This window comes from Macaca nemestrina, chromosome 12 (genome assembly GCF_043159975.1).
Source record: "Macaca nemestrina isolate mMacNem1 chromosome 12, mMacNem.hap1, whole genome shotgun sequence".
In the NCBI taxonomy this organism is placed as follows: Eukaryota; Metazoa; Chordata; class Mammalia; order Primates; family Cercopithecidae; genus Macaca; species Macaca nemestrina.
The window spans coordinates 29,632,222-29,658,007 of NC_092136.1; the positions used below are offsets into that span (position 1 = coordinate 29,632,222).

General features: G+C 43.3%; 1 protein-coding gene and 1 long non-coding RNA gene across 2 annotated transcripts in view; both read right to left on the reverse strand.

The window, feature by feature from the left end:
* Positions 1–25,786, reverse strand: part of LOC105471562 (tripartite motif containing 44) — a 197,016-nt gene that overhangs the window by 35,182 nt on the left and 136,048 nt on the right. The gene's annotated exons all lie outside the window — the stretch shown is intronic.
* On the reverse strand, positions 1,804–25,784 carry LOC105471563 (uncharacterized). The gene is made up of 3 exons (XR_011610686.1): positions 10,464–25,784; positions 7,750–7,820; positions 1,804–4,644 (listed from the first exon to the last, which is right to left on the reverse strand). It is a non-coding gene; the product is annotated as an uncharacterized lncRNA (long non-coding RNA).

Below are 25,786 nucleotides of genomic sequence, written 5' to 3' on the forward strand. Positions count from 1 at the left end.
AACTCCTGACCTCAGGTGATCCGTCCACCTCGGCTTCCGAAAGAGCTAGGATTACAGGCGTGAGCAAATGCACCCGGAGGAAATAATTGTTGAATAAACAAAATGTTTCTCTTTACCTTCCACGGGCTCTTCCTTGCCTGCAATTCCAGAAACTGCCACTAGGGCCAAAGAGGTGGGTCAACTCAGGATTGCAATGGGCCATTTTTCTGTGCTCAAATGATCTGAATTTCTTTCCCCACAATAAAAGGATCTATTTGCATACTAGTTTCTTACTTATTTCATTGTTGAAGTTCTGAGGTGCATCCTTGCTTGGAGCTGTCAGTTGAAGATAAGACAGAGGATACATGTGCAGAAACCCTTGCAAGTTTCTGGGTTCTTGCACGTTGGATCAGCTGATGACAACTTGGGAGAGACTGCCTGAGCTCAGTAGTTGAGACCAGCCTGGCCAACATGGTGAAGCCCTATCTCCACTAAAAATACAAAAATTAGCTAGGCGTGCCTGTGGTCCCAGCTACTCGGGAGGCTGAGGCATGAGAACCACTTAAATCCAGGAGACATTAAACCCAGGAGGCAGAGGTTGTAGTGAGTGGAGATGGCACCACTGCACTCCAGCCTGGGTGACAAAGCAAGACTCTGTCTCCAAACAAAAAAAAAAAAAAGGAAACTAAACAATAAGAAAATATGACATAATGGTAGGTAGTAGTAGGTGTTCCAAATACAAATAAAGCATGGTAAGGAGATAGAGCACTATGGAGGTAATATTTGGGTTGACAATGTAAGAGTAAGACTTTGTAGATATTTGAGGGGAGAGGAACATTCTAGGTAGAGGAAATAATGCAAAGGCAGGAGTATGCTTTGGATATGAGGAGCCAGGAGACCAGCATGACCAGACAGCAGTGAGCAGGGGGAAGGTGGAGGGAGATAAAGTTGTAGAAATGGCCGGGGCCCAGATCATGAAACCTTAGAGGATGTGGTAGTGATTCGAGATTCTATTCTAAGTGTTCTGGGAAACCGTGAAAGGGTTAAAATTAAAGTTAGATTATGCCAATCTACAATTGCACAGTAGATTGCCATAATCTAACTTTAATTTTCAAATGATCACTATAACTGATCTAAGAAGAAGACTGTAGTGGAGAAGAATAGTCAGGGAGACCAGTTAGAAGCCTGCTTCAATCAACCGGGTCAAAGGGGATGGTGGGTTGGACTAGACTGGTAGTGACACAGATGAGAAGTGACAAGAGTTCAGATGGATTTTGAAGGCAGAGTCGACAGGATTTGCTGATGGATTACATGTACGAAAGAGAGAAATTAGAGCTGATGTGACGGTTAGCCTTATTCAGAATGTGCACTCAGGCACGGGCCAAAATCACTCATGCCCTGACCCCAAAGAGACTATAGGTCAGCGGTCTCCAACCTTTTTGGCACCAGGGACTGGTTTCATGGAAGACAATTTTTCCACAGATGAGGTGGTGTGGGGGGATGGTTTCAGGATGAAACTGTTCTACCTTGGATCATTAGGCATTATTTAGATTCTCATAAGGAGTACGCAATCTAGATCCCTCGCATGCACAATTCACAATGGGGTTCACACTCCTATGAGAATCTAATGCCACCGCTGATCTGACAGGAGGTGAGCTCAGGAGGCAATGCTTGCTTGCCACTCACCTCCTGCCACGGACTGGTAGTGGTCCATGGCCTGGGGACTGGTGACCCCTGCTGTAGGTACTATGACAGAAATCTAAAAAGAAAAAGTCCTAAAATTTTGGAGCCAAACATGTCTGGGGGTGGGGGGTGGGGTGGGGAAAGGCTACTGGAAGAAAGATTCTAATATGGTTGTAGAGTCGGAATACTTGGCTTCAAATCTAGATCCACTTCTTACTGTGTGACTGAGGGCAAGTTATTTAATTTTCTTAAATCTCAGTTTCTTCCTCTAGAGAATGAAGATGATAATTTCTACTTCCTGGAGCTGCTGTATGAATTTAATGAAGCACTCTGTGAAAAGCTCTTGACATAGAGCTTGGCCTATAGTAAACGGTCAAAAAAATGACTATGCAACAGCCAACCCCCACCCACAACTTGTTGGCTTAAGAATCATGTATTATTATTGCTCATGAGTCTACATGTCCGCTTGGAAGCTCTGCTGATCTGGCCAGGCTTGGCTGATTTTGTGTCAGCCGTCAGTGGGCAGGTTGGCTGGGAGCTTGCTAGTCTCGGATGACCTCACCCACATGTTTGGAGATTGGTAGGCTGTAAGCTGGAACAAGGGGTAAATAGGTCATGTGTGGCTCCTCATACAACAAGCTAACCTGGGTTTACTCACATGTTGGTGGCAGGGTCCCAATGGAGAGTGTGGCCTCTTGAGGCCTAAGCTTAGAATTGGCCCCATGTCACTTCTGATGCGTTCAAATGGCCAAAGCAAGCCTCAAGTTAATCCAGATTCAACGTGTGGGGAAACAGTCAAGTATTGGATGAGAAGAACTGTAAAGACACATTGGAAATGGTGTGGATGAGGGAGGGAAGATGAATCGGGGCCATTTTTGTAATCAATTTACACATGTTAGGTACCATCATCATTGTAGTAGTGGTAGTGATGATAGTGTTGACAGTTTTGTACCCTGGAGAAAGCCAAGCCACAGGGCTCCTGGGTCCCATCCTCCCAAGAGTAGGGCTCTAGAACGGCCAGAAGAGCAGGAAAGTACTGTTCATCTGCATCTCTCAAGCTGAGCATTTCCAGCTTCAGAATCAGCTAACTCCTGCTCAAAACCATGAGCATGCAGAGTGGTGGGTTCCAGCTTCCCCTAGGTAGCCCTCATCAGACTGCAGTGCAGGAGATGGACCTAAGGAAAAAGCTGACAGGTGGGTGTTATAAGCTGCTGAGAATTCTGAATTTATCCTACAGCAGTGACTGCAGGCTTTCCAACGAATATGCAGAATGTCCTGGAGGAAAGTGAACAGGTTGCAGCATGTGGTACTCTTGGCATGCAGGAGGTCCCTGTCTTTATCCATTTGGGCTACTATAACAAAGTACCCTAGACTGGGTGGCTTAAGAACAACAGAAATTTAGTTCTCAAAGTTCTGGAGGCTGGAAAGTCCTAGATTAAGGCACTGGCAGATTCCACATCTGGCAAAGGCCTGCCTCCTGGTCCATTGATAGTTGCCAGAAGAGGTAAGGGGGCTCTCCAGGGCCTCCTTTTTTGTTTGTTTTGAGGTGGAGTCTTGCTTTTTCATCTAGGCTGGAGTGCAGTGGCACAACCTTGGCTCACTGCAACCTCCGCTTCCTGGGTTCAAGCGATTCTCCTGCCTCAGTCTCCAGAGTAGCTGGGATTACAGGCATGTGCCACCAAGCTTGGCTAATTTTGGTATTTTTAGTAGAGACGGAGTTTCACCATGTTGGTCAGGTGGGTCTTGAACTCCTGACTTTGTGATCTGCCTGTCTCAGCCTCCCAAAGTGCTGGGATTACAGGGGAGAACCATCTTGCCCGGCCTCCAGGGCCTCTTTAATAAGGGCACTAATCCCATTCGTGAGGGCTCCATCCTCATGAGCTAATCACATACTCAAAGCCCCACTTCCTAATACCGTGATGCTGGGGGTTAGAATTTCAACATATAAATTTTAGAGAGACATAAACATTCAGTCCATTGCAACTTCTGATAAAGCTGATGAGCCTTTTTTTGGGATTCTGGAGTCTCTTTTTCTATGGCTTTTCCTCCTTTCAGCATTCTTGGGAAGAGAGAAATTACTTCCTAAAGTAGTGACTCACTAACAGCAAAATCTCCAGCATGTGTCGTGTGTGTGTGTATGTATGTGTGTGCATATGCATGGTGGTAGATGAAGGTGGGGAAGGAGAGAGGGGACTACTTAGGGTAAGGAACAGAAACAGATCTCTGCCTCTGATCAGGAGTACTTTTGGAGTGGCACTGCCAAAGATAGCTTTAGAGATAGGGTTAAACACAATCCACAAAAATTCCATGCCAAGAGACAGAGAAGAGGCAGAGAGCCTCTATTTTTCTCAATTTGTTCTTACAAATGCCTTTGGTTGGCACAAAGTGCTTCTTCACAGCTCTGAAAATCACCCAGTGCAGGGTTAGCCAGACTAGACCTACTAGAGGCTCAACAGGATTATGCTTGAGCATCAGCTAGGCTTTTTTTTTTTTTTTTTTTTTTTTAAGGGGACCACTCAGGACTGAGTGAAATTACCTGTGTTTCCAAAGGACCTGTTAACTAGGCAAATAGCTGAAACACACAGAGCTTAATCCTTGCATGAGTTGTAGGAGCTTGTAAGTGAGGACTAGGGCTGGCTGGGAGATGGAAGCTCTAGTTGGGCTGTGTGATTTGGAGCAAGTTTCTTCCCTCTCTGTGCCTTAGTTTCATCATACACATGGCAATAAGTTGGAACAGACAATCTGAAGGTTCCCTCCAGATACAAATTCTCTTGAATGTATGTAATAGACTATTTACCTACCTGTGGCTTAAACAGAAAGGAGTTTATTTTATATAAATTCAGAGTGAAGCAGTCCAGGACTGATGTGGCAGCTTAATGATTCTGTATGACCCAAGCTATTTCTTTTTCCTACTTTGCCACACTTAAGAGGATTGGCTTGTTGTCTCATGGTCACTGCACCTCCAAGCATCACATCTTTGTTCTATGCAAATAAAGGGAAAGGGCAAAAAGAATGAAGGTTGACATCAACAGAGTCTGTCCTGATTTATAAGGGAAGCAAGGGCTTTGCTAGAAGCCCCAACCTAAAGATTTATGCTTATGTCTCCTTAGCCAGAAGTGTGCCTCATGGCCACATAACTGGTGACTAGGAGCTCTGGATGGGTGTTGGGTTAGCCAATCTACAGGGTTGGCTACAAACAATAAATACAAATTCATATAGTCTTGAGGGAGCATCCTTGGGTCTTCATGTCCATGGGAACTCTAGCCAGGTAGCTGGCCTCCTAATGGCCTGCAAAGAAGTTGTCTCTCTGGGAATATTTTCCACATCATCCCATAGGACTGTTAAGTTCCACTAAGACACAAACATTGTTTTCTTGATCTCAGTTGGATCTTCAGGACCCAGTGCAGGACCTGGTATCTTACAGGTACATGACAAACATTTGTGAATGAATGTGTGTCCCATCAACATGTTTGGACCCTAATGGACTGGGCTACTCAGGAGATGAGGGTTCGGGGTAACTGGATTCTCTGACAGCCTGAGGATGAAGCAGAAAGGCTGATGATCTCAAATTCCAACAACACTGCTTGAGTGTCTTCCAGGTATAAGGTTCCAAGGTAAAAAAAAAAAAAAAAAAAAAAAAAAAAATATATATATATATATATATATATATATATATATATATATATATATATATATATATGCTGTATGTGTCATAGTCAGGGTCCTGCAGTAAACAGATGGCACAATCAGGGTAATGGGGGAGAGTTTAGGAAGAGACTGATTACAAAGGTGTGTCAGGGTTAACAGAAACCAATAAAGGGTGGTGAAGTTCTGGGGCTAGACAGGCTGGGTAGCTGCTACCACCGCTGGGCTGAAAGGGTAAGGGGAGGAAGTGGATCCCCAACAAAAAAGAGTGATAGCTGCATCTGGATCTGTGGCTACAGCTGAATGGAGATCTGGAACTGCAGCTGTAGAAATGGTCTGCTTGATAGGAGATGGAGAGGAGCATAGACTCTGGCCACTGCCACAAGCTGGGGAAATAAATTCTGCCATCTCCCTTTCTTTCTATTCACTGATCACCTGTTGATGCATCTCAGTGCTGAACCCTACTGGAAACCAGAGGGGAGGGGTCCCATTGATGCAGCCCATTGAGATAAAACTCCAGGGCACAAAGCTAGGGGGAGAAGAGTGGTGTGACATTGTGACTTGTAATAAGAAATATATATATTTGGTCTTTGTCCTCATTCTCAAGCACAGAGCTCCTAAAACTCTTGGAATCTCCTAAGTGATAGGAGTAGTAAAGGTGAATGGAGTGTCTTGTGTTATTCATAATAAGCCCCTTTCAACCACACCTGAGTTTATGTAAACGAGGTGACTTTTGGAATTTCAAGCCTTCCCCCAACCCCACCCCAGTTTCCTCTGGGAGGACAGAGGGACTGAAGACTGACTTGATCACCAATGGCCAATGATTTAATCAATCATGTCTATGTAATGAAGCCTCCATAAAAACCCAAAAGGATGAATTTTGGAGAGCTCTCAGGAAGGCATACATGTGGAGGTTCTCGGAGGGCGGCACCTGGAAGATAGAATGGAAGCTCCTCCCACTCCCCATAACTTGCTCTATGCATGTCTCCCATGTGTCCCTAAGTTTTATCCGTTTATAATAAGTTACTGATAGAATCAGTGAACTATTTTCCTAAGTTCTGTGAGTTGTTCTAGCCCAAATGGTTGAACCTGAGGAGGTCGTGTGAACCTCTGATTTATAGTCAGTCAGTCAGAAGCATGGGTGACAACCTGAGCTTGCAATAGATGTTTGAAATGGGGCAATCTCATGGGACCGAGCCCTTAACTTGCAGGATTTAGATGTTATCTCCAGGTAGATAGTGTCATAATTGAGTTAAGTTATAGGACACCCAGTTGGTGCCCACCAAGAAGTGGAGAATTATTAATACTTGGTGTGGGACAACCCTCTCCCTCCCAGACTTGGTCAAAGAAGTGTTCTGTGTTCAGTGTGGGCATGGAGAAAAACAGTTGCTTTTTCCTATACAAGTCAGGAGAGTGGCAGGTGTGGGGAGGTAGATGGAGGAACTCTGGCACAATGTATAATTTGACTTTCTCACGATTACTCTTTTAGGTGGATATTACTGTGCTTACTTTTAATGGCAAACAGAGGCCCACAGTAGTTCAGTCACTTGTCCAAGCTCACACGGCTTGTAAGTGGCAAAGCCTGGACTAGAGCGCAGATCGCCTGACTCCCACTGCTTGTTCCATGCCACCTGCCATACCAGCCTCCTCGGGTGACAGCCTGCTCATTTCTTTGGCTTCTGGATTCTTCTTGGGAATGATAAGACCAGGGTGGGAAAGACCTGCCTTTCTGTGGCAGAATGAATTCTGCAAATTGCAGGATTGGAAGTTGAGTGACAGGGATGTGGATTTTCTGTTTAAGCCTCTTCATAAAGGAAAGAGAACTGGGTCAGCTGTCAGCAGGGCTGAGTAGTGGGTGGGCCCCACTAACAATAGGTATTATTTATTGAACCTCTGCTATGTGCCAGAAACTGTGTTAAATGCTTCATGGACCTTATCACTAACCCTCCAAAAGCCTATTCTTTCCATTTTATTGGCCTGAAAACTGAAACACAGAGAGGTTAAAATACTTGTTAAAGGTAGAAATAGGATTCAAAATCAAGACCATCTAGCTACAAAGGCAAAGCTCTTTCCTTTACTCTAACGGTTGTCCTTTGGAAGCCTTTAAGCAGATTTTGACCCACTTGGACCTCAGGAATTTTGTTGAAAAAACTAAAATCAGTGGCCAACACCATAAAAATTGTACAATTTCAACAAAAAATACAGATATCTGACTTCTACTGAAAAAATTGGAAGGTCAGAAGCCCTGGACCTACCCTCTTTTATGGCAATAATTTGCTGAAACTGAATAAGAGCATCTCCCTTTAGATGGGGTATTTGTTCTCATTTCTGCTACAGTCCCTGCTACTCTTTATTATCTCCAGTTCTGAGGCTCACAATCAGTTGCCACTTCTTATCCTGCCTGGACTGTTGGTTCTTTTATGCTCAGCCCAGTTCACTTACATATATTGACTGCTTGGCTCCAGTAGGCATTTGGGCTTGTGTCTCCAAAGTGCCCACTTCATCCAAGATGTCTGTTGGGGCAGAAGAAGCAAGTATTGGACCTCCTATTTATATGTATGGTCTCATTCCTTATTAATGTTCATTTGCATGTTTCATAATATACTCAATATATTAATACAGTAGTCAATACAATAGTCATGGCTGTAATTTATAAATAAATCATGCATATACATTGGAGGTATTTGCTCAGAATCATTTTTCTGACAGGACTCCAAGATGGAAGATTATTCTCAATCACTAAATTTATTATTATTATTATTATTATAATATTTGAGACAGAGTCTCATTTTGTTGCCCAGGCTGGAGTACAGTGGTATGACCTTGGCTCACTGTAGCCTCTGCCTCCCGGGTTCAAGTGATTCTCCTGCCTCAGCCTCCCGAGTAGCTGGGATTACAGGCGTGCACCGCCACGCCCGGCTAATTTTTATATTTTTAGTAGAGACTGGGTTTTGCTATGTTGGCCAGGCTGGTCTTGAACTCCTGATCTCAAGTGATCCACCCACCTCAGCCTCCTAAAGTGCTGGGATTCCAGGTGTGAGCCACTGTGCTCAGCCTCAATCACTACCTTTACACTAGTTGTGAGACATTTCTTCCATTAGTCAAAGGAAGAAAAATCCCTTTGACTCTTGGGCCTAGATTTTTTTTTTTTTTTTCATTTGGAAAGTGGAAATATTGATAGTCTACCTTGAAGGATTTTTCAAAATTCCAAACACCCAGCAAACTGTAAAGTGCTCAGCAATAATAGCAGAAAGCCACCCTGGGAGAAGCCAATGGGTACTGCACATGGTGGCTGCTCCTCTCATGTCAATGTCACTCTGGATGAGTGGTTGGAAGGCTCCCTGTAGGGTGTGGAGTCATAACGCCAGAGCTGCCAGCTGACCTGGCTCAATCCTCTGCACAGCAGCAACAAGGATTGATTTTCAGGTTCATTAGTGCTGTTGATGTGCTCCTGGGGAAGACAACAGGCCCTGCTCTCATTAAAGAGAAGCAGTTGCTCCATTTCTGTCCACCTTCCCCTCACCTCCAGCCTACACTTGGTCCCTCAGGGAGAACATTTCCCATTTCCTTCAACCCCACTGGCTTCCTTTGTCCTTGGGTTCATTCCGGCGTGGGGAGAGTCAGGATTTAATGGCGACTGAAACACAGGTGAGGGTGTCAGCTGAGTGCTTGCCTTAGTTGTGGTCACGACAAGGTTCCCTCCCACCTGAAGGGAAAAGATGACCCTGAGACTAGGCAGCTGATAGCTTCTCAAGGGCAGGCCAGGCTGAGAGTGGGGGCTTAGGGGTCCTGAGGACAGGCCCTTTGGTGCACACAGTGGGTTAGGGTAGAATCTGAATGTTGGCTGAGGCTCTGGGACAGGATGCCCCAAGCGCTCACTTCTTCCATTCCAATGACCAAGGATGATTTTAGAGTTGCTCAAATCACCAAGGTATTAAGAGGTCAAATTAGCCAGGATTTACAGCCTATGACAGCATGGAGCAAGAAGGCCCAAATGTCCGGCTCTGCCCAGGACCAAGGACTTTTGGTGCTAAAACTAGGAAGTTCAGGGCAAGCTGGGGTGGTAAATGGACGTCCTAGATGGAGCTGGAATTCAAAATCTTGCAATCTGTCTCCAAAGCCTACATGCCAAGAAGATCCTCTAGATTGCCCTGAGTGAGGACCGTGAGAGCCACTGAGGGTGTGTGCAATGTGACAGGCAGTGGGCTCCTGGAGGGGGAAAGAAAAAGAGCCAAAGGTAGGGATAAATTCTCTGTGTTGTTTCTCTCTTTGCCTTAGGGTGGGGCAGGCAAGAGTAGAGAGGGTGGTCTCCACATCGGCCCTGTTTGTAAAATGATATTCCAGTAGGAAGAGGGCCAGAGTCTGTGTAGATACTAAGAGCTACTGTTTACGGAGGATCTTTACATTTACAACTTTGGTCCAAACTCTTGCGAGGTAGGTTTTTACAGATGAGGGAACCAGTGCTTTGAGAGGCTCAGTAACCTCCTCAAGTGCCCCCAGTTGAAAGTGGCAGAATCTGCACTTGACCTCAGGTCTGGTTGCTTCCAGTGCCTGTGCTTTTTAACCATGAGGCAACACTGTCTTCCCAGGTGAATTTTCTTAAAATATGGATCATTTCAAATTATTATTATTCGTATAACTCAGGAGCTGAGAGGGGTGGAGGTGGGTGGGTGGGAGATTTTTTCCATCTTTCTGTGTCTTTTGAGAGTGTAAGTATATAATACTTGACTTTGCACTATTGGCTGGCTGGGGTTAAGGCAAGGAGAGGGGACCAAATTTCAGTGCCTTATATTTCTGACTTATTAACCTGATCAGAAGAGAAGGTCAAAGCTGTCAAGTGCAAAGCAGGTGTCTGTGGATTTCAATTATCTACCAGAGCCCTCCACCTGCAACCCAGTCTGTGGCTATAATTAGGCCAGAAGATACAGGAAGGGGGAGGCTGCCTGAGCCTTGTCTGAGACTTTGTGTGTGTGTGCAGTGGGGGTGAATGGAGCTGCCACCCATTTATCAGTGTTACCGATTGTAAAATGCGCGGCTTTGCAATACTGCCTATGGACATGAACCAAAATTAAAGTCTTATTTAAAATATATGAGAGACTGATAGTCATTTAAATAGTTTAAAATAGTGCGAGATCCCACCAACTGCAAAATACTACCTTGTTGGGAGATCCAGTTCCACGAAAGAGTTATATCCTTGGTCCTGAGAGTATACTAGCTGCAGTCTTCTCACATCAGAGGAAAACTCATTCATTCACTCATTCGTTTGTCATTCCACAAACATCTACGGAATGTCTCCTATGGGCCAGGCACTGTGTTAGGTGCTGTGAGGATATCAGGATGAGATTGACTAAGATCTTTCCCTCATGAAGTCCCCAGGTCATTAAAGGAGATAAGACACACACAAAAGTGAACATAATTCTGGGTGGACATGAAGGACGGGTGAGCATTCCAGACAGAAAAAAATGGCCTGAGAAAAGATCTAGTTTGTAAAACCAATATACTTGGGACTGGGAAGAGCCTAGTTTGGCTTACAGAGAACAGGGGGAACAGAGGAATACAGAATGTAGCTCCTGGCAGGGAAGAAGTAGCTCCTGGTGTCAGACCTGATTCCTTAAGATATGCAGATGTACAAGCCACAAATAGGTCCCAAGAAGACCTAATGGTCAGTAACAAGAGTTCAATGTGGATAAATTAAACCCCCCAGGAATGACACGAACTTGGGAATTGCCAAACCTAGGGCACAAGTGATGAGGTTGGAAGTTCAGCTGAAAGCCTGATATAGGCTGCAGATCCAGTGCATTTTGCGGACAGAAGTGGAATTCAACTCAGAGGTGGGTTGTGGAGGCTGGAAAGGATGTCACGGGTTGGAGGGGACAGTGATGGGCATTCTGAGCAGAGGGAATTGACTTAAGAAAGGTGAGGAGGAGAGAAGCAGAAGGTATGCGTGGGGTGGAATCCACTGGTTTCACCAGATCAAAGGGGTCCTGCTCTAACTTTCCCCACTCTGGACAAGTGGACAGATCAGTGAGCTGAAGGGGAGCCCAGGTTTTGGAGGCAGATATCTCTGGGTTTGGTTGAATTCCAGTTTGGTTATTTACTCTGTACCTCCCTCGGCCTCAGTTTCCCCATCTGCAAAAGGGCCTTAACAAGGCTTCCCTTGTGGGGGTGCTGTGAGGACCGCAGGGTCTTAGAGCTTTGGGAGCAAGTCGCAGTGAGCCTGTCTCAAGCTGCCTCACCTTCTGCTCCGAAGCCCCAGGTTAGCTCCCTTCTCAAACCACAGGAACAAATGTAGGCACCATTTGCGTAAACGGGAGAGGTGGTACTTTCTGGCGGGCTTTTGTAGGCATGACAAAACTTTCCAGAAGCCCCCGCAGGTCACATGCTCATTTCTGAACCACTCATGACCAAGAGGGTGGGACTTCCCTTACACGAATCAGGTCGGCGCCTGGAGGTGGGAGGTGGAGCCTGTTTCTGGAGGCCCCTGGGAGCAGGAATCCCTGCACCCAATCCTGCAAGAAGAGGGAGTAGACACGCAGTCGTTAGGCAGCCTGAAGGGCCTGTTCTAGAGGCAGTTTGCAAAATGCCGCACGTAGTAGGTTCTCAGTCCATGGGAACTCACCCTGTGGGGATTGGGCAGATTGCCACAGCCGGCTCTGGAGTGCTGGAGGCTACAGACAGGCAAGCTCAAGGTGCCCTTCCTTAATATTATCTAAGGTCATTAAACCTCTAAATAAAAGGGAGAAAATGGAGATTCTGAGACAACCCAAGCAGCTCAGAGTGATTGGTATCAAAATCATAATGTCTATAAAGTCCTTTTAAATCCGTATTGCATTTGACTTTTTTAAAAATCTGTAACGCTTCTCCCTATTCTCCACGGTATAACAACATAGCCCTTTTTATTTAGTTCTCACAACCACGTTAAACTCTTCTGGGGGAAATGATAGTCTGTCCTGTTACCTCTTCTGTGCCACCTGGAGGGTCTTTGCACCTGGTGCCATAGTCATTGTGACCCTGGTAGGGGTCAGTTTAGTGAGGTAGAAGTCAGTCCCTGCACTTCATAGTTGTTGCATTTGGGCAAGCTAGCCTCTCTGGGCCTCTTCTTTCATCTAGAAAAATAATAGTACCTAGCTCTTCAGGTTGTTATGTGATTAAAATAGTTTCGTTTTCTCTGACAGAGTGGCCTGTTGAAGATAAGGAGAATTTTTGAATCTGGGTAGATTGGATTCTTGCCACTTCCTACTAGCTCATCAAAGAGCCAAACATAGAACAGGGCTATATGAAGTGAAGGAATGTGCACCCAAAAGCACGCATTCCATAATCTAAAGAAATTATAATATGATTATTCTATCATAGTAACAAGATATAAATAGATATTAATAACTAAAATCAGGTTAGTTGCTGAAAAAATACCATTCATAATAAGGTTGCATTATATAAATGTTTGCACATGTAAATGTCCTTTTAATGTGCATGTACTTTAATTTAATTGCTGCATTTGGCATGGAAAATTGCCAGCTCTGCTACTACTAGTGGTGTGATCTCAGGCAACATTCTTTACCTTTCTGAGCCTCAATTTCATTGGCCATAAAATGAGACTAATTTTTTTTTTTTTCTTGTGTTAAAGGACCACATGAGGTAATGTATGTAAAAAGACTGAAAACTGGAAAGCACAATAGTTTTCTTAGGTATTTCATCATTGTTGTAATTAATAGTCAGCCACAATGACAAGATATTCAAGGACAATGTAAAGATTTGAGCTTACAGTTTCAAATACCAACCTTAAGAATGATCCAGAAATACTAAACTCATGTGTTTTTTTGTTTTTTAAACTATGACTTCTATAAGTTGGAGACATTTGCTTTTTGAGACATTGTCTTTTTTATTATATAATCTTTAGTCCTCATGTCATCCTCTTTAGAGACCACACAGCAATTAGTGAATTGTTTCAGACAGAAATCTGGATGGTCCAAGATCCTGGATTAAGATAGCTCTCTTTATGAATGCATTTTCAGAGTAAACAGGAAAAGTGTATTAAACCAAGCACTTCATTGTGGATAAGGAAAATCGATATCCTGTGGGTTGGGCTGTTTTTAGTCTTACTACAAAATGGATGCACTATTTATACCTGTTTTCTCCAGCCATGGCTATTAGCTCCTCAAGTTCACTCACTCAGCCACTACGGTGGAGAGCCAGTCATTGTAGGTTAAAAGCAACTAATGTTAGACCCCTGCTGGCCTGGTCTGGCACTGCACCGGGGAACACAATCTCCAGTTATTAGTGGGGAAATTGGCTTACAAAAGCAAATTGCCGGGACGTCAAGGATTTGGTTTTGCCTCCCTTGATATCTAGGTGCCAATATGGGAGCAGGAAGAAAAGTAGGATTTGCCTTACAACGGAGAACTTCTTGAGGAGGAACTGGGGATTATAATGTCCCTTCACGGCGGTTGGGGCTTGGATCAGCCTGCCCCACAAGCTCACTCTTCATTGCTAACAGCTTGTAGGCTAGCACTGAGCTTTTCCATGTGTTCACACTCATTGTTGATTGTACTCTCCAACCTCTAGGGGGCGCAGAGGCGTTCGCCTCAGCTTTTTTTTTGTTTTTTGTTTTTTTTTGAGACAGAGTCTCACTCTGTCGCCCAGGCTGGAGGGGGCTGTGGTGCGATCTCAGCTCGCTGCAACCTCCGCCTCCCGGGTTCACGCGATTCTCGTGCCTCCGCCTACCGAGTAGCTGGGATTACAGGCATAAGCCACCACGCCCAGCTAATTTTTGTATTTTTAGTAGAGACGGGGTTTTACCATGTTGGCCAGGCTGGTCTCCAACCCCTGGCATCAAGTGATCCACCTGCTTCAGCCTCCCAAAGTGTTGGAATTACAGGCACGAGCCACTGCGCCTGGGCCTTCAGCTTTTTCATTCTGTTGTTCCAAGACAAAGAGCCGGGACTAGGAACAGTCAAGGGCACGATGGAGCGCTCAATGATACACGTGATGCGGCTACTACAATAGGAGTCGTCGTCTGTGGGTATAAAAAGCACCCAGAATTACAATGCTTTTCCTTCTTGTGGTCTGTACTTTCTCCTCTTCTTTCGTGAAACTGGAATGAAATGGGGCCCAGGAAAAGCACAGAGCAAGCCAGGGATAGCAAGAAGGACCCAAACAAAACAAGAGCCTCAAAGGGGCAAAGCTTTTGTTTTGGGGAAAGGGATCTCGATTAGTGCTCCTGTTTGGTAGAAATCAGACATAGCAGGAATGAGGTTAGGGAGTGGTGGAGTGGTAAGGGGCTTGGCTCCACTTCCAACTCAGTGTTTTTGGTTAATATGAATAGGGAAACAATCCCTAAAGGATTGGGATTGGGGAATCATGAGAGATGGGAAAAATTCCACTTTTCTTTGCTTGAACATGGCCTAGCAGATGACCTTTTCTTCTCACGGTAGAGAGCTCTAAGGAAGGTTATCAAAATCCAAAAGTTAAGGGTTGTAACTCATTTGACCTACCCGACTGGCCCTATAACTTGAAGGTCACAGTTGTGAGATGGGGTTATACTGGGAACCAGGGTATCGTTCAACAATGTTCCTTGATCTCTTCCTCATTAGGGCTTGTGCCGCTTCAGAGTTTGGCTTCAGTGACACAAATCCACTCTTCCCAGTGGAAAAAAAAAAAAAAATCATCCTGATTAGCCTCCCAGAGAATGTTACATGATTTCAGGAAGGAAAGCTGTGATTGCCAATCTGAACTTGGAGGCCTCAGTGATTTTCGGATGCACTGTTGGCTGGGCTGAGTCAGCAGAGACAAACCCACCCCTGATTTTCTAGAGAATGTTCTTCTACAAGGACAGATTCTCAGACACTTAGCCCATCCCGTTAATGAATATTGAAGTCATTACCACATTTTTGCCCTTAAAAGCAATGTTACACGATCATTCTTACACAAAAAGTTTTGTACCTATGCCATATTTCTTTCAAGGAGATTTCTAAAAATGGGGTTGGATACCACCAAATTTCCCATCCAATAACCTGTTTCATTACTACACCAATCAAGTTATGATAATGATGCCAATATTGATAACTATTTTATTTCTTGATAACTTACTATGTGCCAGGCACTGTTTTAAGTACTTTTCACCCATTATCTTATTTGATCCTCTCATCAACCCAGTGTGACAAGTTCTATTACGGTCCCTATTTTAGAGATGAGGAAATGGAGGCAAAGGGCATATAAGTTACTTGTTTAAAGTGACTTAGTAAATGCCAGACCCAGGCATTCTGATCTAGAAGTTCATGCTCCTATTATTTCACTCAAAGAGAACTTACCTCTATTTCAAGAAAAGACAGCTTGGGCAAAAGGCAGCCACTGGGCTTAGTGAAGTTGGCCACTTCACCTGGGAAAGGGAGCGAACTAGAAACACTTAATTGGAAATGTTTTTATTGGAAATCTTGAGTCTTCATTAATAAAAGACTCAAGTTCAAGGTCACAAAAGGATTTCACTTCAGCTGTACCTAAGTAGCCTCCTTTTAAAATGCATAATTCAATCAACACAATTCTACTTAACATCTGCCAAACAACTGGTTGAACTGATTTTTTTTTTTTTCCAGTTAATTGGTTGTCTTGATGGTTCTGTCATGTTAGGCTGAGTAGTGTGAAGTGAGATGGTGGGTTGATCCAATTCAAGGTCATACTTTGGTTGTGCATTCCTAAAAACAAAGTCACTTGATAGGTGTGAAACATCACAATAAGAACTGGGAGCCAGTCAGGCAATAGCTTTTTCCAGGCATGTTTGTTGTCCATGAGCTCTTCTAGATGAAGCTCCTTTATTCCTGGGAGAGGAGTAGGAGGAAGCTGAGGAAAGGGATGAGGAAGAGACAGAGGAAAGAGAGCTGTCCCAGTAAGTGGGGACATTTATTCTTTACCATTGCTAAATGCTCTTATCTTCTAGTGGGTCTAATAATCTCCTAAGAAAATACCACTCTTGTGTCTCTTCTAACTTGGAAGTTCATGAATTCTGTACGAGACAGCCGGCGACCACGTGGGGAGTGTTGTGATCTGGGTGTCACGCATACTTTCTAGATGAGGAGTGGGCTCCTCACTAAATCACCAGTCTGATCACCACACACAACATATGACCAGTTTGTTGGGGGAGGGGATTGCGGTGCTGCAAAAACCTCACTAATGAGATGGACAAAAATGCACTTCCAAGAACTCCTTTCAGGGAGGTAACTGTATGGGATTAGAATAAATAACTTGAAAGCCATTTGGAAGTGGGTGGGGTGAGACCCCAAAAAGGTTAGGCTGGAATAACAACAGATGGTCCCTAAATGGTCTTCTAAAAAGAGGGCCCGGGCTTTTGTTTCTGTGAGTGTGGTAAGCAGGTGGGGACACAAGACTCCAGCTCCCTACCCTACACCTGCCTCCATCCTCTCTAAATAGATGTTGACCTAAAATCTAAACAATAGCAGTTTGGAGGGGTGCCAAGTCATTATTCTTCCTGATATGCCCTATTTCCCTCTGGTGTTGTACACACACACCTGCTCTTACTATACCTCCCACTCCCATGTTGCTGCCTGTCACACACTGATACCCCGCAAGGCACCTGACGGTTCCTCTGATGCCTCAGGCTAACATTCCAGGGAAGGCATTTGAGAATGGTTCATGACCAGATAAAAATGGCCACCTTTAGTGGCCTTCCACCCCAGTTTCCCAGTCATCATTCATCTGAGTCAAGAGGCTTCCCATGCACAAGGCTTACTGAGCACCTGAATGCCCCAGTGCTCAGTATATCAATGCGGTAGAGATCTTAATCAAGCAGGTCAGTGCTGCTTTATTCTTTACCATCACTCAAGAGTATGACAATAGTAAGCCTGGAATGCAACCTGGAAGAGAACCAGGAGGGAGGGAGAGAAGAAAGAGAGGAAGAGAGATAACTAGCTTGTCAGAGCTGCACCCCATGTTACCGACAGCACCACACTGACAAAGAAGCTTGCACTATGCTGAACATTAATGTCTGTGCAAGTCCTGAGACAGAGAATTGCAGCCTATCAAACGCTTCCCTTTAGGATCAAGGGAGAAACCTTGGGGTGTCTCCTAGAATGTTCTAATGTGGGCTCTTGAGTCAATAAACAGACATTCTCTTCTGGGATGCAGTGGTCAAATCTGGGTAAGAACTCACGTTTCCCAATAGCCAGGTGACCTTAAGCAAATCCTTGAATCTCTTTGGGCCTTTGTTCTCTCAACAGTTAACTCAGGAAGAGTTAGATTCATCTCTAAATCAGTATTTCCTAAAATTGTTACACAGAACTGCCAGAAAACTAGAAAATTGTTAAATGAAAGCTTTACAATGCATGCGAACATATTAAAGGCTCCCAGAAATTCTACAGGAAAGAAACCTGTTTAACTTTCTTTGGCCCACTGTTTTGCTTCCCAGTTTGACTGTGGTACATTATTTTTTCGTGGTGTATTAGTTCGTTCTTTCATTGCTATAAAGAAACACCTGAGACTGCATAATTTATAAAGAGGTTTAATTGGCTCACAGTTCTGCAGGCTGCACAGGAAGCATGATGCTGGCATCTGCTCAGTTTCTAGGGAGGCTTCAGGAAACTTACAATCATGGTGGAAGGCAAAGGGAGAGTGAGTACTTTACATGGCCAGAGCAGAAGGAAGGTTGGAGGTGGTGCCACATATTTTTAAACAACCAGATCTCACAAGAACTCACTGTCATGACAACAAAGGGCGGATGTTGTTAAACCATGAGAAACCTCCCCCATGATCCAATCTTCCCACCAGGCTCCGCTTCCAGCATTGGGGATTATATTTCAACATGAGATTTGGGTGGGGACACAGAGGCAAACCATATTGCATTTGGAGCAATACTACTCTCCACAAAGTCTACATATGGATCCAGTTTTCCTTGTATAGCTTCCACACACATGCGTACACACCCACAGACACACACAAATGCTAACACACATGGAGAGAAAAAAGATGACTTGGGACTCTTAAAGGAACAATTTTCCTGTTACCACTGTCCCTTTTTACTTTGCTAAGATCTTACAGTGTTAGAGGTGGAAGAGAAAAGAGAGATCCTTCGATGTCTCTGACCCTACCCGTCATTTTAGGAGCATGTAGAAAGAGAACATGATGTGCCAAATGCCTCACAACTTGTCAGTGGCAGGGCAGGGATGGCAGTGAGGCTTCTCAACTCTCTTCCTTCTTCTCGTGGGAAAAGAAGGTGCCTTTTGGTGGTGCCACCTGCTTTGGACACTCATTCTGGGGTAGATGTAGCTAAAGGTATTTTTCAGTTTTCTGCATCAAGATATAATATCTGGAGTACCTCTGGATATGGACATTATCAAGATGTCAGTCAGTTTAAGTCCATAAATTTGAACATCTACTCTGTCAGGCAACTTTGTCATCATTAGTAACATAGCAGCAAACAAATAATACAACCTTCAAAGAGTTATAGACATCAACCATATGAACAAGTAAATACATAGAGTAATTTGAGGTACTTACTGTTGATATGAAAAAGTACATGGGGATGCGGTACAGAGGGCTATGAAACAGCTGTGGGGAGCATCTAGAGGTGAGCAGAGCAGCTCAGTGAGGGGCAACCTGAAGGTGGCTCCATCTGCTGAATCCCTAACAGGACTCCAGCACAACAGTCACAAGCTACCATTTCTAAGTGCTTACTATGTGTCAGGCACTGTACTAAGCCCTATAGACCATCTGCTCATTTAATTGTTCAGAATTAGTAAAGGACAAATCCAGTACTAAAATCAAGTCTGTCTGCTTCTAAAACCTAGTATCAAGAGCACGCTTGTCCCATTTTCCAAAGACAGAAGACGGCATGTTGCTTTTTTTTGTGAAGATGCAACACTAGGGTCAAGTGGTTCATAATGTTAACAGTTTCCTCCCTACAATTTAGTCTAAATTTTACTTTTCACTCCATTCCATTACTCTTAGGTCTACCCTCTAGAGACCCTTCTCTTCCCCAATTACACACACAAAATCAATTACATTGTATTATCTGATGCCAGTTGTGTTTATACCGTAGAAGGCAGAAAAGTGTTTTTATGAGTGGAGATTGTTTTTCCATTCTGTTCCTTCCCAGGGGGGATCTAAATACTCTTTCTGAAGTTAGACATTGTGTGTGGTTTTGGAGCTGAGTTGGGAAAAGGATGGATACACACCACACCTTATTTATTTTCTCTTCTGTGGAAGGGTCTCAGCGTTTTTTTTTTTCTCCCAAATTCAATCTCTTACTCTTGAAGAATGACCCAAGCTGAGAAATTTCCCAAACATCTGAAATCTGAGAATTTGTGCCTGGAATCCATGAGGCTCATGGTTTCCAGATGGAAAGGCCGGAAGAATAGGAGGCGGAGGAGTGAAGGCAGGGTGGAGGGACAAAAAGGAGGGGGAGCCTGAACTTTGGATCACTTGACTGCCTTATGAACTAGGCCAGGTCTCTTATTTGCTCTGCAAGTCTGCCATTTGACGATGGGCCAGGCCTGAAGATACCAGTTTTGCATGTCCTCATGAGGCTGTTTCAGTGATTAGCAGTGACTGAAAGCAAACAAGCCCATGACTTGGCTATTCAGAGGGGCATAAGCACTCCAGATGGATTTTCTCATTGTCCCAGAAATGGCAAAAGACAGACCATTCTAGGAATCCTGGCTTCTTTATATCACTTAAATATACACGATGGCGGATCCCCCGATGACCTAATTCTTCTTCCACGTCTTGTCCTCGTAATAGAGGTAAGAGAAAGCGATTAACAGGCAAGCTTGTTTGGAGTACATAACAGTGAAGTATAATTTGGTCACAAGTGGGCTAGGTGTACTCTCAGAGGAATGCCTTTATTTGATCAGACAGGTCAGAATCTTCCAGGGAAAATATTAATTTGGGGAAAATAGATCAGAACCTACTTGTTATCAAATGGGACATTGGCTTGAGTGTTGAGGAATACCCATTTTTATTGTTATCAGTGGTTTGTCATCCTCCCCCTCGAAACTACCCTACTGACACTCCCTATTGCCACTACTACCACCAAGTCAAAGAGCAATCTTGTTCCTCTATCATGGTTCTTCCTACTTAGAAGTTGAATTTCATACTAGGATATAGCCATCCAACTGGGTCTAAAAGGTCTCATAATGTGTGGAGAGAAACCAAATACAGAAAAGTTACTTCCAATTAACACCTCTAATCTCCAGATGCCCTAATAAAAACAGTGAGGCAGCAAATGGCCACCCTCAAGCTGGAGAACCATACTTCGACTCAGTGTTTTTAAGAGCCAGGGAAAGTAGCTAACCTCTTCTTAATTTGATCTCCTGGCCTGGGACATATAAATGTTTAACTACACTCTGGCTTAGGAAGGAAAGCAGAGGTGAACGTATCCTGTAGTGGCATGGCTTCAACAGAGCATTTGTCTCACCCTGAAATATAAAGGAGCAATGCCTGCCTCCTCAAGCTGAGCAGTGCCCAGAATTTATGAACTTCAAGTAAGATGTGAATCTGGGGCCCGAGCCAGGCATTATCATTGGGAAATGGTGGACAATTTCCCTCTCCCTCCCTTCTCGTTTTCCTACTGCTGATTGTACTGTTCAGAAGTGAATCACGACTTAATCCCCTCTGCTGTTAAGAATATTACAAAATGCTGGTTACAATGAAGTCACAAAAGTATTTACATAAAAGAAAAAAAGACAGACAGAGAATGTTATATCAAGTGACCAAGCTCATCATTACCACCAGCAAAAAGATAGGTATGGAAAAATCCTTGCCTGGGTACCAAATGGGATGCAGCTGATTAATTTAGACCATCTCTATATATAGTCAACACGGCACATGTTTTTACAATCATACAGTGTTGAAAGCAGTGCATCATGGGAGAAAAGACAGTTCCAGTCACATGCGTCTGGGTTTTTAAATCTTAGCGTCTTCAGATCAGGGCCAGGTTACCCCAGAGTGCTCAATAATCCATGAGAAATGAATCCTATCTTCGTTCCAGGGCTTAGTATAGGCATTACACCAGTTAGATGCAAGCAACTCTTTGACTGATGGCTCCAATATGGATTAAGGTCAAAAGTGGCCGTGGAGAGCAAATTCCCTAGTGAGGAATTGCCACATAACTTCATGTGTCTTTTGCTTCTGAATTCTTTCTTCTCCTAGAAACCACCAACCACAAGCTTTTCATGCTGGTATTATATCTACATAACGTTTATTCTTCTTACAGCAAAGAGCTGGAGAAATACAAGTGAGAATCTGTTATTACAGGTTAAAATGTGTTACACCCAACTTGTGCTGAGGGTCCAGTTTCTTTTTATTATCCTCCAATTTTGTTGAATGACTATTGCCTAAAATAAATGAGCAATCGACAGGGGCTTAGAAATAACAGGGATGCTTAAGTGACTTTTATGGGTAGCAGTATTTGTTGTAACATAATTTGATCTGTATTCTAGTTATTAGTTTTATTCATCACATTGGAAACTTGGCACTTCCATTGTTCATGCCATTATATGCAAAGCACTGTAGCATGAAAGTCACTTAGAAAGCTGTGAAAAAAACTCTCTAAACACCAGAGGCTCATGAAACAATAAGTTAGCTAGGGGGATATACATTGTTTGATGTAGCTAAATACTCTGGATGGTCAAGAGGTTATTCCTTTTAATTCCTAAAAGTTTTTTGTTTTTTTTTAACCATTGGGATATAAATATTTCTAAAATGTTTGATATACACATTTTTGCCTTCTAAGCATAGTTTTTTTTTAATGTATGGTGCACAGGGTCATCATTTTAAATAGAATATTGTCCTGTGATACAGTGAGACTCTTAAAGATTGAGATGTCTATAGACTGGTTTTGGCACTAAATAACCCATATATCAGGGCTTTTTCAGTTTTGCAGTCTACTCAAAATTTCCATCTTCTCTATTGCAGTCCTCCTTTTTCCTTCTTGTTTTCTCCAAAAGTCTGTTTCTCTCCTTTACATTTAGAAATATGTGTGAAGGAAAAGCAAATAGGTTCTGAGGAGGTGCTTGATGGCTAGATGTATGGCCTTTGTCTTATGCGTTTGCTTCATGGATTTATTTCAGTTGGTTGGAAGCCTTGTTTGCTTACTTCTTAATTCTCAGTCATTTTTGATGGGTTGAGCAGAGGTTCTAGATTTTTATAGCTCTGTCTCAGTTACTCATTGTCAAACCACTAGTTTAGATTTTGTGTTCAGGAAATAGGGACAGGTGAAGCTATCAGGTGGCTAAGCCCTAGGTAAATGAGTTGCTATGAATCCTAAAATGTTGTGAAGGTTGTGGGCCATTTTTATAAGGCAAATGGTATGCTGTGGCCATGACAGCTGAACTCAGTAAGTGAACTTTAAAACAGATAAGCTCCTTTTGCTATTGTCCCTTTCCAAGAATATGAAGTTGGCCTGATGTCAAGCTGTTGGAGAGCCTTCAACATGTTTAATTAAATAACAGACTCAGTGTCAGAGCTGGCTGACTTTCAGGATTCTAAGGCTATAGCAAAAGAAAACATGGTTTTGCCTCTCTTGTTGATTTCCTTATTTATGGCCTTGGAATAAAGAAGGTGAAGCAAGTCTAATAGTCCTCTCTTCCAAAAGTACAGTTTCAGGCCAGAAGAAGATTTGACTGCTACCCTTAGATTTCTTTCCCTCACTGTACATTGCATTTTACAGACTATACAAAGCAAGACCTTCTTTGCAAAAGGCAAACTCCTTTGCCCCGAAGCCATACAGTACATGCGTGGGGGTAGTTGTAGGGGGATAAGTGTTGTTATTCACCAATACAAGGTGGAATCAGTGCATCTAGGAGCGAAGAGATTAAGGAAAGACGCTGTGAAGTCTGCTAGACCTAGGTTTAAGTTCTGGCTTCCCACTTATTAGGGTGTAACCGTGGTCACAGTACTTAATTCTCTAAATTTGATTCCTGAGCAATAGAGTGGGGAATAACAGTATTGGTGCTGTTACTATTATGATAATGTGAAAGACAACAGGAGAGTGCCTGGCCCAGAGAAAGAGCTAAGTGACAGCTCTTATTATTAACAAAAATGAATGATTTAAACCTGGAGATTACAATATTTAACAAGCACAGACACTTACTGCAGCCTGTTATTGACTTCAAGCAGTCTTTTGCTTTGGTTCTATTTCTGTGGTATCTTATTAGACTTTCTGTTGGGTGTCTCTTTAACTCTTGTGCCTTGTGAAGGCCAGGAGATATTCCAGACAAGCTGAAATTCTACCTTTTTATGAGAATAAAGGAAATGGGGCCATGTTGGACCAAACAAAGAGTAATAAAATAAGAGTTGTAGCTTTCAGAGGGAAAGATAAACAAAGAAAGGGCTGGGGCAGTGGATGTGGTGTTGAGATACTGGCACCAGGAAGCAGGGAAGAAAACCTCCAAACACATTGTGGTTTGTTAAAACACTGAAGACTCCTAAGTGCTACAGTGGCAGGCAATGCCACCCCACCAGGCAGCAGTGTTCTCCGCAACTGGGGAAGAGGAAGTAGGGCCTAATGATTGCTCCCGGAGACAGAGAGTCTGCTGTCCTGGGCTTTACCAGCCTGGCTTGTTGGGTGACCTTGAGTGACTTATCTCCCTAGCTTGGACAATTTTCTCAAGGTTCTCACATAGTCCCTAGCTAACTAAAAGGGTCTGATGAAGACAAATGCGTTAAAAGAAAATTTAGAGGAGAGTCTACAAACTGTCCCGCCAGATACACCTGCTGGTGGGTTTTAGGATTTTTAAATGTTAAATGTTAATGCATTTAGGCAGGGCTTGGTATTTTCTAATTCACACAATATCTACCATCTTGAGTCTTCACATTTGGCTCCTGAAGGCCTCTGAGTATATGACTTCTGATTTCAGTGCAACCTCTGGTCCTTCAAACCAGATTGGAATTGCTTCATTTACAACTCATTCTATTTCTTCATCAATTATATGCAAATATGGTATTTCTAAAGTTTCACAAAACAAAGATTTTGTTGGCCTAACTGTAATTTGCTCTAAAAGACATTTTTTTTTTTCTAGAAAAGACGGCAAAAATTACAATTTGACCTTCCTTCTAGTTCATCCAAATTCTAAAACTTTAATGTTACTTGAAAACATAATTTGGCACCAAGTATTCTTTAGGTTATAATCTAAGTTGCTCATAAAATTTAATCTAGGCCTGGATCATTTTACTTTGAGGAGAAAACATATCACTAAATAATAATGATCTTAAGTCTGTTCTTTTGCCACTTCCCAGAGATCTCTCCTAAGGCACTCAGGGAAAGTCAGGAGTAAATTAGACTTCCACATCTAGTGACCAAAACACCATCATCTCCAGCATTACCACAGTGAAGTATGCAGATCGTCAAAATATTTACACCTTGCAGGGTCCTTTGTGCACAACTCTGAGAGACAAATGGCATTTCCAGTAATAGTTTATTGATTTCCAAATGCACAGGGGCGCCAAGTCCGAACATCCTGGGATAGCAGTAAATCTCTCTTACAAAATAATTTACAGTATGAAAATGATATACTGAAACATTAACTCAAACGTGTAATTCTGTTGAAAGATTCAGTGTTCCCTTGTTTAATGTAAAGGGTGGAAGGGGAAGATTCCTAAGGAAGGAATGTGACTGTGCACAGGAAAATAGGCAGAGGACAATGGATTCATTGGTTCTCCCCATTCATGCAGTGTGGCCTGTCACTGTAGAAAGACCGGTCAGGTTTAATCCTCATTGAGTATTAATCTGCTGTCCCCTCAAAGTCATATCAAGCCTAGTATGGGCTCCGTGGCTTTTTCTGCACCAATGTATCCATAAGTGTCTTCACTTATTTTCATTTTTCTGCTCTGGACCTTGTTCTGCTGTTTCTGGTATGTTCTCAGTTCCAAATGATACTATCTTATCTTACCAGGCAGGCCTCCAGAATCAAGAACTGCCTGAGTCTTATGGTTTCTGGAATGGGACAGGGTAGGGGGTTTCATAAGCCCTGTTGGATAAAGGCAATAATAATGAGATTGAAGTCTCCCCTATGGGCCTTCTTTTTCTCCTAGGGCTGGGCTGGACTCAGTCCATAATGAGATTTTTTTAAACATAAAAATCTGATGTGATCAGCACACAGTAAACATGCAGTTAATTTTCTTATTGAGAAGCATGTATGGAACAGCCAATACATATAACGAATGTGGAATTTCAAGAATGGCAAGGGAGCATTTTCTACTTGGGGAGAGAGGACTTCCTAGACCCTGCCACTACTACAAGGTCATGAATTCTGCATTTGTGCCCTCAGGTCTAACTGGAGTAGTTAGACTCTCAGGTCACCAAAATGGCTGGGCATCCAAGTTTCCCATGTTATTAGACATCTTGGAGGAGGGCTGGAGTGCAATTTCCTTCAGGGCTGTCACTTTGACTCAGTGCCTTAGGAGCTAACAACTTTTGCTAGGGAATTGCTCTTCTTGTAAGCAAGTAAGCAAGTACCTAAGCTCCAACTATATG